General features: G+C 47.5%; 1 pseudogene across 1 annotated transcript in view; it reads right to left on the reverse strand.

Moving 5' to 3' along the window:
• LOC309796995 (nondiscriminating glutamyl-tRNA synthetase EARS2, mitochondrial-like) overlaps positions 1-15,081 on the reverse strand; it is a 28,910-nt pseudogene extending 13,829 nt beyond the window's left edge. Inside the window, exon 1 of the transcript in view lies at positions 13,586-15,081. The product of the transcript in view is annotated as a nondiscriminating glutamyl-tRNA synthetase EARS2, mitochondrial-like (transcript). The remainder of the gene's footprint in view (positions 1-13,585) is intronic.
• Positions 15,082-15,762: the final 681 nt, after the last annotated feature.

A 15,762-nucleotide genomic window follows, 5' to 3' on the forward strand; every position in this document is an offset into this window, starting at 1 on the left:
TTTATCTTGCAGATCTTTTCTTTTGCTCTTTTTGCCATTGTGAGTTTATAATACTTTAAAACATCCCTTTAGACTCAATCTGAGTGAGGTTTCTGGAGGGAGCAGAATAAACTCATCTGTTCAATCTGCTATGCTTAACCAGAATTGTTAACCAATTCTTTTCCTTTTCTTTAGAACCTCTGTTACAAAGAATTAATCATAACCCTTGGTTTACAGTACACTATCACTACTGATTTTTTCACAGCCTTAATATATTCATTTTAATTGTTTAAATTAATATAAAGTCTGCCTTTGATCCTTATATCCAACTTGAGAACTAAGACATTACCCTTATCTGACATCTGGCTTTGTGCTCGTCCTCTATCCTATTCCCTGTCTCTCCCATAATTAAGAGGTAATCACTATCCTGAATTTTTGTATTTATAATCGAAATGCATATATATATATGTAATTTTATCATATGTATGCAATAGATTGTCGTTTTCTTTTTGAAATTCATAAAAAAAGGGTCACACCATATATGTAATCTTGGCTTGCTTTTTTCACTCAACATTGTTACTAACATTTTTCCATGTTATTTTTAAAAATTTTAGTTCATTCACTTTCACCACTGAATGATATACCATAATTTGTTTATTCATTCTCCTGTTGTCATTTGCGTTGTTCTTGTTCTGTGCTATTGTGGGCAGTGCTGCTGTGAACATCCTTATACAGGTCTCCTATTGTACTTAGAAGTGACTGCTACATTGTAGGGGACACAAACATCCTACTCCACAATATTAGGCCAAATTGTTTTGGCTAAGTTGAAGTACCAATTTTCACTCCCATCAGAAAAGCATAAGATATTCTGATGTCCCTCATCTACTAGAACAAGAGCAGTGACTTTGTTTGTCTTGTTTGCTCTTGTGTTGCTGCATCCCCAGAGCCTAGAACAGTGCCTGGCACAAAGTAGATGCTGAATAAATATTTTCTCACTGAATGAATCCACGAATGTAAGGGTGATTCAACGTCAGAAAATTCACTGTTAACATTAATCACATCAACCAATAGTTCAGAGGTGACTGAGCACATGATAATTTCAATAGATACCAAAGAGATATTTGATAAAATTTAACAAATATTTCTAGTAAAGATTTGGTAAGCTCCCTGATTTAAAAAACCAATTCCAAATGAATAGCTCAAATTGTAGCTAATTGTGAAACCCTAGAGATTACTGACAGTAGTGTAACACCAACTTATTTTTTCTTCTTGCCCTTTTACTAGGACTTACTAAACACTAGATGCTGTGATAAATACCTTACACATACCATACGATTAACCCTCATGCCAATCTTATGAGGTCTGTGGTATCTTCTTTTTACAGTCAATGACGTGGTGGCCCTGCAAAGGTAACCCCTGTACCAAAGTCACTCAGCAAGTTTGGGAGGCAGCTATGACACAAAGTCAGTGGCTGGCAGGGGTGGGGGGTGGTAAGGATTGGGTTTGATTGTGCCCCAGAATAACAATGAGCATCAAAAGAATAAACTCCAATCAGCCCACACATGTGAAAAATAGTTCCTCTTCACTAATAAACAGAGAAGTGCAAACGAAAGCAATAATGCCTATCAAATGAGCAAGTATTTTTAAGAAGGTAGAACTGCCAGTGTTGGTGCAGGTACAAGACGGTGGGTGCTATCTTTCAGCACTGGGAAGTGCACATGGTTCAGTCTTTCTGGAAGGCAACTGTCAGCCCATAGTTTAAGCCGTGTGACTGTTCATTTTCTTTGACCCAGCAATTCTGCTTCTAGTAGTTTATCCTTAGGGAATAATTCTGGATGTGGGCAAAGACTGAGTTACAAGGATATTCAGTGCAGAGTAATCTTACAAAATAACGTGTACAGCATGAATTCCATTTTTTTGAGGTGTGTATACATATTTCTATACATATCTATCTCTATGTATCTATCTATATCATCTACCTACCTATCTATCCATCTATCCATATATAGAGGGGAGGAAAGAGAGAGGGAGAGAAGAAACATATCAAAATAGTAACAGTGATTTTTCTCAAGAAAACCAGATTACATGTCATTTTTTGTTTTGTTCTGAACACTTCATGCTATTTTCTAAAGGCTTATAATGATCATATATTAGCCTTGTAATCAGAGAACACAATAAAATTATTTTCCTTCTGGAAATAAGGTGGGTGCTTTCTTTTCTCATACTTTGGCTTTTGAGGTGGGATTACCTGTGTTTGTTCATCCAACAAACCATCCCTCTGCCAGGGATGGGGATACAGCAGTGAACGACAGAGTCTGAGCTCCCGCTTGTGTGGAGCTGACATTCTAGTGCGGCGTGACATTAAACAAACAACATGCAGATACATAGGAACCATGTCTACAAGGGATGTGTGCTATCAACGACAATCAAGATGGAGCGAGGGGTAAAGGGTGATGTTTTAGATTCAATGGTCAAGGAAAGTCTGTCTGTGGAGGTGATATTTGTGGAGGAGGTAGGGGAGCTAGTCCCCTGCGTATCTAGGGGAAGAGTGTTACAGGCAGAGGGGACAGCACATGCAAAGGCCCTGAGGCAGGACAGTGCTTAAAATGTTGGAGGTCCAGCAAAGAGGCTGGTGGCCCGAGAGCAGAGGGAGTGAGGAGGGGCGGGAGGAGCTACCTTCAGACAGGTTATGGACACCAGATCAGGTGAGGCCTTGTTGGCCCAGGGGGTGATGTGGCTTCTGGCTGCCTCTGCAGGAAGAGATCAGTTCCTGCTGGTCCTGGGTGGGAGCAGCCTGCACACCCAGGCACACACTGCTTGTTCCTGCAGCCCGCTCTTTCCCTGGTCCTTTTTTGGGGCGGCAGACAGAATCTTGGTGCTGCCTTATGGATCTGAAGCTTCCACCAGAGGCTTACATCATATGATGGCAGTGTGGGTTACAGGGATATTTACATTCTTCTTTTTGTTTGTAAGTGCTTCTTCACTTTTCTGAAATGCACATGAGTTACTTTCTTTTTTTTTTTTTTTTTGCACATGAGTTACTTTCATTACCAAAGACAGTTATTTTTAAAAAAATGACAAAGGCAAAAACTGTAGCAACAGGGAATTATTATTATTATTATTATTATTATTATTATTATTATTTTTGCAGTATGTGGGCCTCTCACTGTTGTGGCCTCTCCCGTTGCGGAGCACAGGCTCCGGACACGCAGGCTCAGTGGCCATGGCTCACGGGCCCAGCCACTCCACAGCACGTGGGATCTTCCCAGACCGGGGCACGAACCCGTGTCCCCTGCATCGGCAGGCGGACTCTCAACCACTGCGCCACCAGGGAAGCCCAGCAACATGGAATTATTAATGATGCAATTTGAGGGGAGAAAAAGCAGAATGTAATATCTTTTGTATCTGATGATAATAACAAGACAAGCATATTGGTGCTTGTGAGGAGGTCCAAAAGGGAGAAGAAGAATGTTCTGCTCGAATAGGGGGTTATGGCTACTTTTCTTTCCTTTCAAAATTGTCTTAATATTGTCATATTGTTTTCTAGAGACAGGGCAGGAACTGACACATGTTCCTGACTCCCTGGGCTGCTTACAGGAAGTGTCTCAAGTGCCACTTGGGCCTGGTGAGTCAGGAGTCCCCAGAGTGCACGTTCCTTGTTCACTCTGTAACTGATGGGTGGTTTATTTTTTATTTTTTTATTCCTTTTCAGATTCTTTTTCCATTTAGGTTATTACAGAATATTGAACAGAGTTCCCTGTGCTATACAGTAGGTCCTTGTTGGTTACCTAGGTCCTTGTTGGTTATCTATTTTAAATATAGCAGTGTGTACATGTCAGCCTGATGGGTGGTTTAGAATGCAGATCAAGGAAACTGCTCATCTCTCCAGCTTCTGTGTCCAGAGTAGTTTCTTGTAAGTAAAGGGCCATCACTCTATCAAAACACACAGGGAATTCAGGGGCATTCTTAAGACCATTCCAGCAGAGCTTGGGAGACCACGCAAAGATCCTTTGGTGTGAACTAGTATAGCTGCAGTCAGGACCCTGTGTACTGAACAAGATGGCTCTTTACCCCTGCTGGCCATCCCTACACCCAAGTACTCCGTCTGTGCTATGGTGTCACCCTTGTTAGCTCTGGACGTCACTCAAAAACCCTTAGCAGAGTTTGCAGGGTTTCTGATGGTTCCAAATTGGACACTCTTGGGTTCCGATTATACAAATGATGTAGGGTAAGGGGGAGAGTGTCTGTATTGTTTCCATTTTACTTCTGAGGACAGAGGCCAAGAGAAGCAGTCATCTACCCAGGCTCACATAGGATATTAGTAGGGGAGTCAGGACTCACAGCCAGGTTTTCTGATCTTCCTACTCTGCTACCCTGCCTTCTAACCGTGGCCCGGCCATGCGTTGTCCTATGACCCTGCACCTCCATTTTGTCACCTGTACAACTGTCACGGCCTTGGTCAACATCTCCCAGCTCGGGTCAGTGATGGTGTGCCATGGATTTTCTAGATTTGAAGATGATAATAACTCCTAGTTCAATTTCAATGAAAGGTTATTTCATTAAAATTACGGGGGGCTTCCCTGGTGGCGCAGTGGTTGAGAGTCCTCCTGCCGATGCAGGGGACATGGGTTCATGCCCCGGTCTGGGAGGATCCCACGTGCCGCGGAGCGGCTGGGCCCGTGAGCCATGGCCACTGAGCCTGTGCGTCCGGAGCCTGTGCTCCGCAGCGGGAGAGGCCACAGCAGTGAGAGGCCCGCGTACCGCAAAAAAAAAAAAAAAATTACGGAAACATTTTCCCCTTTAAAACCAGAGTAGTTTGAAAGCATCTCAGTGAGTATTAAGTGAACACCTGTGGGGCTTAGCATAGAAATGACTAATATCAGTTTATAATTCAGCTATTAACACTATCCCCCATGGTCATTTTGACTCATTATACAGTTGTAAATTGACTTTATTCCTATGTAAATAAAGCATTGTTTATTTTATATCTGTAAAGGGCTGTGGCTTAAAGGCATAAGCATAAAGAATACCTGATATTCATATGCAAGTTAAAGAGGAGGAGAAAGATGATAACAACTTTGCAAATTTACCCCAGGATGATTTGCATCAGATATGTAAATTATATTCATGTCACCAAAATTTCCATAAAACACCCCAAGCACTTCCTATTCCTTCAGAAAACAATGTTAAGAAGAGAAAACATAGTGGCCATTATAGCCGATTAGACTTTTCATTTATTTGAAATAAAGGCTAGCAAAGTATTTTGGAGAAAAGTCCTTACAACTAGCAGCCTTAAGTGTCATTTCTTAGCTAATCATTTAGACACAAGATCTGTAAATTAAAAACAATAATTATGAGATTTTTAAAGTTAAAATAAGAGAATCTCAAACATTGGGTCACAAAAGCAGGTTTTGCATCTACTTGCTCCTGTAACTAATATACATAAAATGAAGAGTATATGTCACTTTTTAAAATGCAAAAAGTCTGAATTTGTTTATTGCTTATGAATGCTATATGATTAGTATTATTACTATTATTAATATTATTACTATGAAAGGAGATTCTAAATCAGAAAAGAGTGAGACTGGGACTTCCCTGGTGGAGCAGCTTTGGGCAGCAGCAGCAGGAATCCAAACCACCAGTGCAGAGTGGAAATCTCCCAAGCTCCTCGCCTGGCCCTCCCTCCCCCTTCCCTTTCTCTCTCCCTCCCTCTATCCCCTCATTCCCCCAGGACACACACCCCAAAGTGGGCTCATGCCTCTGTCTTTAATAAGCTCAGAAGACAGTAAATCACGGTAATGAGAAAAACAAGGCACACATCTGCTCCCGATGAGGCACTGCACATAGACTGATCAACTGCTCTAGAAGTTGTCCTTTGGACATTACTCAGGATGTTGTCCTGCCAGAGTGCAGTTTCCCATATGTACTTGGACGACGTGTTTCTCTAGTGGGACCATTGTCATGTTTTCAGTTCAGGCCATTCTGACTGAAGAGTTTGGGGTTGTGTTTCCAAAGTGCTTTTCAGTTTTTTGTTTTTTTGTTTTTTTAAACCTCAGAGCCCATTTTCACAGAAAAACAATTTTAACAGGGGTGGTGAGTTTCCAGGATTATCTGGCAAAAAATACATGCTTTTGGTCCCCGAAATGTTTTCAGAGTCTCCTCCACTGCAACTCCCCGGGAATCCACATTTATTTGTGACAACGATGGAAGGCAGCTTGTGATTAAAAGCATCCATGGGCCTGGCTGTGAGCCTCTCTCAACCAGCGCTGATACTCCCATGCCACATCCAGAGTCACAGGTAAGGGCGTTAGAAGTATACAACCTCTTAGGGCTTCCAAGGACTGCTCCCATCAGAACGTATGCCTTCCTTCCTTCCTTCTTTCTTTCTTTCATTCATTCATTCAACACTGGTTTAGACACTTGGGGTACATCAGTGAAGCAAACCAAGATCCCTGCCCTTCTGAGGTTTACAACATAGCAGGTAGTGATAGACACACAGGAGGCATCATAAATGAGGAAACAGTATAGTATGTTAGCAAGCGCTATGGAAAAAAGAAGAGCAGGATGGGGACAGTGACGAGTATTAAATGGCGTGATCAGGGCAAAACTCTAATTCGACAAGATAAATGTACCCCTAGTTTCATAGCAACACTGTTTACAATAGCCAAGATATGGAAACCACCTAAATGTCCATTGATAGATGAATGGATAAAGAAGATGTGGTACATATATACAATAGAATACTATTCAGCCATATAAAATAATGAAATAATGCCATTTGCAGCAACATGGATGAACCTAGACATTATCATACTATGTGAAGTAAGTCAAAGACAAATATCATATGATACCACTTATATGAAGAATCTAAAATATGACACAAATGAACTTATCTGTGAAACAGAAACAGACAGAGAACAGACTTGTGGTTGCCAAGGGGAGGGGCGTGGGGAGGTACGGATTGGGAGTTTGGGATTAGCAGATGCAAAGTATTATATATAGAATGGATAACCAACAAGGCCCTGCTGTGTAGCACAGGGAACTATATTCAATATCCTGTGATAAACCATAATAGAAAAGAATATGAAAAAGAATATATCCATATAGATATATAAAACTGAATCACTTTGTTGTACAACAGAAATTAACACAACATTGTAAATCAACTGTACTTTAATTAAAAAAAAACACAAACCGGAGTGGTCAGGGAAGGCCTCACTGCTAAAGTGACACCCGCAAGGACGAAGTTGATATCAGGGAAAGTGCATTCCAGCAGAGGGGACAGCTAGAGCAAAGACCCCAGGGCAGGAATGCGCCTGGCATATTTGTGGAACAGCGAAGAGGCCCATGTGGCTGATTCAGAGAGCAAAGGGAGGGGTATAAGGCGAGGAGATGAGAGTGGTGGTCAGGGCCAGAAGACGGATAGGGCCTAGTAGGCCATGGTGAGGACTTGGGCTCTCATTCCGCATGGGATAGGAGCTGGTGCAGGGTTTTGAGCAGAGGAGGGATGGGACCTAGCTTGTGTTTTCGTACAGTCTCTCTGGCTGCTGTGCTGGAAGCAGACTGTAAGGTGGCAAAGTTTGGAAATGGGCTGATGCAGTCATTCAGGGGAGAGACGATGTCAGCTGGTCCCATTTGTTGGGCTGAACTGTGGAATTGGGAAACCTGTCTCTGGGATAACGGCAGGAATTGAGCAAGGTAGGTTTTCAAGGCTGGAGGTGGACAATTTTTTGGCAGTTTTGGGTTCAATTTTGCTTCCATCTCGTCTGGAGCTGGCCATATCTGTTCCACTCTAAGAAAGAGAGACAGAGTCAGAGAGAGACAGAGACACATAGAGACCTAGTCCTTCAGGTTTTTCTTAGATAGGCAGAACCTAAAAGGAAGCTGCTGCTTACGGATTCAGAGGATAAATATGAAACCCCTTCAGGGGTCTGGGGCCAAGGCCCTGGGCACCTGGTGGGGGGAGGGGGGATGGGGGTGTGGGTGTTGGTATCAGATTCCAGGCCTGGCAGGCAAGTAGGAAGCAAGGCTGACTGCTCTTAATTGATGAGCTGCCTCAGTTTCCCCTCAGTACCCGCTTGCTTCTGATGGCCGTCTCTGGAAGCCTTCAGAACACAGAGGGTGAACGAAGTCCTCTCATTCCCCCCCGCATCAAATGCCTCCACTGTACTTTCCCCGTGAAGACACCAGGGAAAGGGCTAGATGGGGAACTTTGCAACGGGGACCTTGCATCCACTGCACAGACCGGGGACATCCAGAATTTTGCAAAGGGTCCCGGACAGGTTGGTATTCGGAAGGCCGGGTTTCCGGTCCTGATTGCACCACCGTGGAGCTTGAGCAAGGCCCCGTCCCCTCTGGATGCCTCCCCCGAAGTAGAGAGTGGGCCCAGGTGACCTCCAAGGCCTTCCAGCTCGAACCCGGGGGACCTTGGCTTAGCCAGAGGCCGGCTTCTCCCGCTGCGCTGAGCCAGCTCCGCAGAGAGCGAGATGAGCTCGGAGTCAGGGCTTTAATAATTCACGCAGTGGCGGCTCGCATTCGGAATACAAACGCGGCGGCCAAGTGCGGTCAGTCTGCGCACTGCAGGCTGCTCTGCCCTTGACTCTGGGATTGGGGTCGGGGGGTGAAGGTGCATGCTCGTCCGTGCAGTCCCTTCCTGACCATCTCTTGGTGGTCCTTCCCTACACAGAGTCACAGAACGACTTTCCCCTTCCGAGTTCCAGCTTTGGGGACTGCCCTCAAACCCCAGCAAGCCAGACCCCTCCTCCTGGGCCCTGCGTCTCAGGAGTCCCAGGCTTTGCAGTGCCTTCCTCGAAGGAAGCCCCCAACCAGTTCCAGGGAACCCCTCGTCCAGACGGAGACTTTCATGGGTCTTCGTCTCCGTTTCGCTCCGCTCTAGGCTCTTGGATCCTCTACTCTGACCCCACCCATGGGGTCAATCAGACACCCCGAGAAGCTCCAGGATTCCTGCCTATTGGAACAATCTCAGGGCCCCAGGGCCGGGCCTTGGTTCTAGGGGCTCCTTCTGGAAGGCAGATGGCTTCCGCTGGCTAGCAAGGAGGTAGAAAGGGTGGGCCATAAGTCTGGCACCAGCATGCTGATTTCAGTGACTCGAATCATTCACCCCTAGGGGTACCCTGTAGTAAACAAACATGTGAAGGACTACTGCCTGTGCTGTTTATTACCGAAACATTTAAGCATCAACTCCTTCCTTCCACAAACGTTGAGTGCCTCTGCTGTGCCAGGGACATGGCTGGGTACTGGATATTGGGCCCGGGATTTAGATTCAAAGAGGTTCTCATCTTCTGGGACCTCTTGACAGCTCTGGTCCATTGCTCCTCTTCTGAAGGGGTCTCTTCCACGGGCTTCCAGGACACCACCTCTCCTGGCTTTCCTCTGACCTCAGTCCACTCCAAGTCTCCTGTGTAAAATTCTTTGTCCTTCAGGGCTCTGTTTTGGGCTCCTGGCCCGTTCTCTGTCCACACTCCCTCTCCATCAAGCTCATGCACACTCGGGACTTGAATTACCACTTGTGCACAGACAAAGCCAATGGCTCTACCTCTACTCCCGACCTTTCCCCTGAGCTCCAGAATCATCTCCTCCATACTAAGGTGGGCACCTGCACACGAACATCCTCACGGCCAGCACCCACTCACCGTGTCCAGATCTGACTTGAGGATCTTTCCCAGCCCCGATGGGTTCCGTGGCCATCAGGATATAGTGCAAACTCCTTACCACGAGCTACAAAGTCACTCGTGACCAGGTCCTGTCCCTTACCTCTCTCCCCAGACTCCCATCCACACTCCGGCTGCTCAGGTCCTCACGTGGGCCCCACACACTCTCTTTGTCCACGCTCTTCTCTCTGCCCGTCTCGTGGTTCATCAGCCTCTCCTGGCTCTTTGCCTTCTCAATTCATCTTAGTCCCCATTATGCATCATTTCAACCCCTGTCTTCTGATACCTTCCAAACAATCCCCTTCACCCCCCAGGTCCTGCTGCTGCATCTACCTTGAGGATGCTAACCTAGCCATCCACCCTCTCCTGGAATATAATTCCTTCTCTACAAAGCTTATTTTAGTGACAAAGTGAACCTTGGTGACCTTAACAGAAATTGTTTGGTGGCATGATAAAGAAGGAAACCAGGTTGGAGTGAGTTGAGGAGTGAGTGGGGCCCCAGGGAATCCTGGTTTCTCTTGCTACAAGGTTTTTGCAGACATTGTTTGTTGGAAATCTTTCTCTCTCATCCTTGCCTAGTTAACTTTTTTTTTTTTTTTTACATTGTGTGGCTTGCGGGATCTTCCCTGACCAGGGATTGAACCTGTGCCCCCTGCAGTGGAAGCTCAGACTCCTAACCACTGGACCGCCAGGGAGGTCCCTAGTTAACTTCTAATACAGCATCTCAGTGCAACCATCACTTCCTGAGGGAAGCCTTCCCTGACGTCCCCAATTCAGACAAATTCGCCCAGCTACTCTTTCATTGCACCATGTCCTTACCTCTCCTTCAGAGTGTTTTTCTCCATTACAATTCTTTATTTATTTGTGGGACTATAGTAGAATCAAAACCCATCACCCCGACCAGACTGGAAGCTCATGAGAGCATGTTCTGATCTGTCTTTGTTCACCACTGTGTCCTGGCATCTAACACAGTGCCTGACACACAGTGGGGAGCTCAATGAATGTTTGTTGAATGAATGACAAGGGGGTGGTTAGTGACCTCAGTGAGAACAACTGAAGGGGCTGTGGCCATATTGCGTGATGACTACATGAGGAATTTCAGAGGATGAGTACATTTGGGTTATGGCTATGGAAGGGGTGGCTGAAGACGGGAGGAGGGGAAGGTCCCTGGTGATGAGAAGGCTGATGTGTGAAGAAGAGCCCATTGCTTCCTGAAAGTCTTCATGGCCTTATATGGTGACAGATGGAGGCAGAGGTGCCTAGAATGTTCCAGCTTGTCCTTGCTTTCCTCTGTTCTACACTCAGCTCTTCTTCCCAGCAGTGGCCCGGGGCCTCAGGCCCACCATCAGATGGACCTACGCCAGGTGATAGAACACAGAGGCAGCAGCTTTCATAGATTTGCCCACAAACTCGCCTTCTTTGCTGACTGAAGCAGCTAAACATACTTAGCTTCTCCAATTTTCCTGTAAGCTCTGACTTGTTCATCATACCAGTGCTTTGGGGAAACGCTTTAGGAACTCTTGCTCTGACCCTCCAGCTCTCCCTTCTAGACTTCACTGCCCAGCATCTCCCACCATGTTGTGAGGTCTAATTTCCCTTCACGCCCATCATGACTCTGCTTCCCGGACTGAACTGTGACTGGTAGGTACAGTTATGGCTGGGTTGCCCTCCCGGACACTGAAGTCACCCAAGATGATGGTCTGGCTTTGGGGAAGAAGGAAGACTGTGATCCTGTGGGCTGAGACTCCAGTGACATGAGTAGGAGGCCATTAGATGACAGCAGCCAGGAAGGGAGACGGATGGCAGAGTCACATGGGTGGAGTGAGTAGCTGAAGAGGAGGAGAATTTACATGCAGATGGCAGAACAATGGCCGGAAAGGAGCACCATGGAACGAGAAGGATGCTTACCCCTCTCCTACCTGCTGAGAACCAGGGCTCAGGATGAGGGGGTGAAGAGAACCTCCAGCTGATGTCGGCCAGGCTGAGGAGCTTGATATTATAGACTGGGAGTGGCTGAATAGTACAATGGTGAAACGCTTGGCCACTGATATGCTGTGTGACCTTGGGAAAGGTTTGTCCTCTCTGTCTCAGTTTCCCTATCTGTTCCATAAAATTATGGTGGTACCTTCCTCATAGGGCTGTTGAGGAAATTAAATGAATTAATACATGCAAAGGGCTAAGAACAGTACCTCCTTCGAGAAGTGCTTGACAAATAATACATGCTCACTAAAACGTTTTAATTTTAAATTTCATTTGGTCCTCATCCAAATTTTGAGGGGTCAGTAGGGTTGGGATTATTACCCCCAGTTGAGGAATGTGATACCCAGGGAGGTGAAGGAGCTTTACCAAGACACCCAGGGAGTGAGGAACCAAGCAGGTAAAGTCCCCAGTCTCCCGATTTGCTGTTCACTGCGCTCTTTGCCACAGCTCGCTGCATGAAGTGTTCTGAGAAGTGGTGAGTGAACAGGTCAGATGAGAAGCACTGTTTCATATGCCGGGAAATTCTCCTTCGCATCAAATCACACCCTCGCAGAGCCCTCAATTCCAGCAACCTTGCCTGACAGTTTCCCAGACCGTCCCCCATCAGCCCCTCCAAGCTGAGGTCCATGTTTTCATTGTCTGCTTCCAGGTCCCTCCCCTGGTTGGTCCTGAGAGCTAGCTGGCGGAAGATCTAATATGCCCCCGATCTGACCCACAACATCCCATCAAGTTCCTGCTGAGTTTAACATTCAGACAAACTAGTGATCTGATTAGCCTGGGCGCCGCCTGCTCTGGTCAGCCCCCTGTGGCACTAATAGAGGGGGAGGGAGATTAAATTACCAATGATGCTGAGATGGTAGAGCTGCTGAAATGCGTTTACAAATGGATTTTAACATAAAAAATAAGGGCAATTGGCACTGGCAATTAGGATATAATGAAGGCCCTTGTAGCTAGGGCTGCTGCTAAGAGGGTAATAAATCGAAGAATGAGAAACTCCCATACCAGCAGACTCTGAGAGTAAATATCTGGAGATATTCATACAACCGGTAATGACGAACTTTTCTTCATCTTGGTTGTGGTGTGGTGACCAACTAGTGGAGGAGACAAACAGAAAGCAGAAATTTCCCCAATATCACCTGTCCACTTAAGAGGACTGGTGTCCTCTTAAGAAGAGGGCATTTGGACAAACAGAGAGATACCGAGGGCACATACAGAGGGAAGACCGTGTGAGGAGACAGCAAAAAGGCAGCCGTCAGGGGCTTCCCTGGTGGCGCAGTGGTTGAGAGTCCGCCTGCCGATGCAGGGGACACAGGTTCGTGCCCCGGTCCGGGAAGATCCCACATGCCGCGGAGCAACTGGGCCCGTGAGCCACGGCCGCTGAGCCTGCGCGTCTGGAGCCTGTGCTCCACAACGGGAGAGGCCACAACAGTGAGAGGCCTGCATACCGCAAAAACAGAAAAAAAAAAAAAAAGGCAGCCGTCTGCAAGCCGAGGAGAGAGGCCTCAGGAGAAACGAAACCTGCCAATACCTTGAGCTTGGACTGCCAGCTTCCAGAAGCCTGAGAAAATCAGCTTCTGCTGTTTAAGCCACCAGTCTGTGGTATTTTGTCGTGGCAGCCTGAGCAGACTAAAACATGAGCTGTGACTGTTCTGTGAAGCAGCTCCTAACCTCTGCTGTGTACTGTGGTGTCAGAACCAGATATGAGGCCTTCCTTTCCAGAGTCAGGGAGGTGACAGGTGGCTGGCTGACGCTGGCCAACTGATTAGGACAGGCATGGCGTGGCGCCATAAATGCACCTGTGCACTCGGAGGCTCTGCGCCCACCCTTGGTTCCTTCCACAAGCTTCCGATGGGGTCCAGGCCTCCTGCTCCTCCCGTCTGAGGGCAGGTCCCGCAACTACGGTTCCCACGGCCACCTCTGCTGTCCCGCACACCTTCTCTCCATCTGGAAAGCACCTTCTGTATTTGTTCCCGCACTTCCTTTGGTCCCAAGGACAACATCATCTCAGCTATAGGAGGCCCTTGCAGCTGTCTACTGAAGGCCACTTGGAGGAGCTTCATCACGTTACTGTGTTTGGTGTCTTCCAGACTTCTGACAGCTTCTTCAGTTCTCCGTTCAGCATGTCCTGAGTTAAGTTCCCACCGGATCCTTCTAAAAGCCCCAGCACATGCTTGGCAATGACGTCCACCCTCTCTGAGATGGCACCCAGCTGCGCTCGACCCACAGCAGGGCGAGTCCATAGGTAGGAGTGCGCTGGGGAGACCAAATCCTGCAGGCGGCAAATGTGCCCCTGTCTCAGCAGGATGATCCTCTCCACGTAGGCTGCATCCAGCACATGCCTGTCTTGCAGCTGGCTCCCGAAAGCCTCTTCCACGAGGGCCTGCAGCTTCCCCACCAGCTGGTGTCTCTGGGTCTCATCGCTCACCAGCTGGCGGAGGTGCAGCCTGTTGAATTCTGGGAGCTTTTCCAGGTCCAGCAGGGCTGAGTGGCAGGTGATCCGGGTCAGGTCAAACTGTGTGATCAGCTCTGGCAAGGTCCTGCCCATCTGCTTCTCTGCAAACCCTGAGCCGCAGTTGGTGACGATGTCGAGCGAGGGATCGGCAGGAAGCCGCCAGCAGCAAATGTCCCCTTGTCTCTTGGACAGCTTGCTGCCATCCCTGTTGAGAAGCAGGGGCAGGTGGGCAAAGCACGGGGGCTGCCAGCCCAGGGCCTGGTAGAGGAGCAGGTGCTTAGAGGTGGTGACCAGCCACTCGGAGCCCCACAGCATGTGGCTGATGCCCATGTGGTGGTCGATCACCATGCAGGCCAGGTGGTACGTGAGGAAGCCATCCCTCTTCAGGATGACCGGGTCCCCCTCCATGCTGGCCACCTTGTGCGGATTCCAGCTATATACCAAGTCCTGGAAGGCTGGTGCCTCCCCTCCAGGCGGAAGTGGATGGCATGCTTGGGGTCTTTGGCCAACTTCTGGGCCACCTGCGCCTGGCTCAGGCTCCGGCACCGATTGTCATACTGGCCAGTCTGATGGTTCCTCAGGTCCTCCCTCTTCAGGAGCTCCAGCCGCTGCTCTTCAGCAGAGCTTCGGTAGCATGGGTGTAGAGCGCAAGTCACTGAGATTGCAGGTAGGGTCCTGCAGGACCTCCTCGGCAGGGGCTCTTGTCAGGGGGGATGCCTGCCCACTCCAGCATGTCCTCAATATTCTCTGCTGCCCCAAGCACAAGGCAGGTCTGATCCATGTCCTCCAGCCTCAGGTGCTTCTTGGCAAAGACGTAGTTGTACAAGGCAGTGTGGAGGCCGCCCAGGTGCAAGAAGCTTGTGGGGCTGGGGGCGAACCGTACCCTCACAGCAGCCCTGGGATCAGTGCCCAGGCTGGCCTCGCACCCCATCCCAGGGGGTGTCCCAAGGCCACTGGGGGCCTCCGGGGATGCAGCAACCTCTTGAGGAGCACCACCATGTTGGGGTAGAATCGCACACGTGGGCTTCTCCGTGCATCACTTCCGGGGACCAAGAGTTCTTTATATATTCTAGATACTAGACCCCTATCAGATATATGATTTGCAATTCTTTTTTCCCAGTCTGAGGGCTGTCTTTTCACTTTCTTGGTAGTGTCCTTTGATGCACAAAAAGTTGTCATTTTGATGAAGTCCAGCTTATTTCTTTTTTCTTTTGTTGCTTGTGCTTTTGATGCCATCGTACTGATTCTTAAGGCAGTAGTTCTTGATTGTTCCTGTCCTCTGACCACCTGAGCCCTATCCCCAATCATTCTCTTGAAGGTTCTTGATCCCAAGCAAAGAAACTAGAAACTTTTTTCTGAGAACACATTGATACGCCCTCAAGTATTCTGTTATGATATTGCTAATTTATGGGAAGTTGTGAGGCCAAACCTAATCACAATGGGTGGAGGGAGGCTGTAACAAGTTGTATTTCCATAGGTCTGCAACACAGATACATTCAAATATTTGTTAGTCATTGTAGGTTGTAATGATACCACAGAAGAAATGTGACCTTCGCAGTGACTGAACAATACAAAGATGGGGCATTTTCAAATGACTCTAGTATTAATGGTGGTATATATGATTGTTCTGATGAAAGCACTCAGAGTAAAAATAATATTGGTAATGACAATAACTGGTAT

The sequence above is a fragment of the Mesoplodon mirus genome, assembly GCF_964341445.2.
Source record: "Mesoplodon mirus genome assembly, chromosome: X".
In the NCBI taxonomy this organism is placed as follows: Eukaryota; Metazoa; Chordata; class Mammalia; order Artiodactyla; family Ziphiidae; genus Mesoplodon; species Mesoplodon mirus.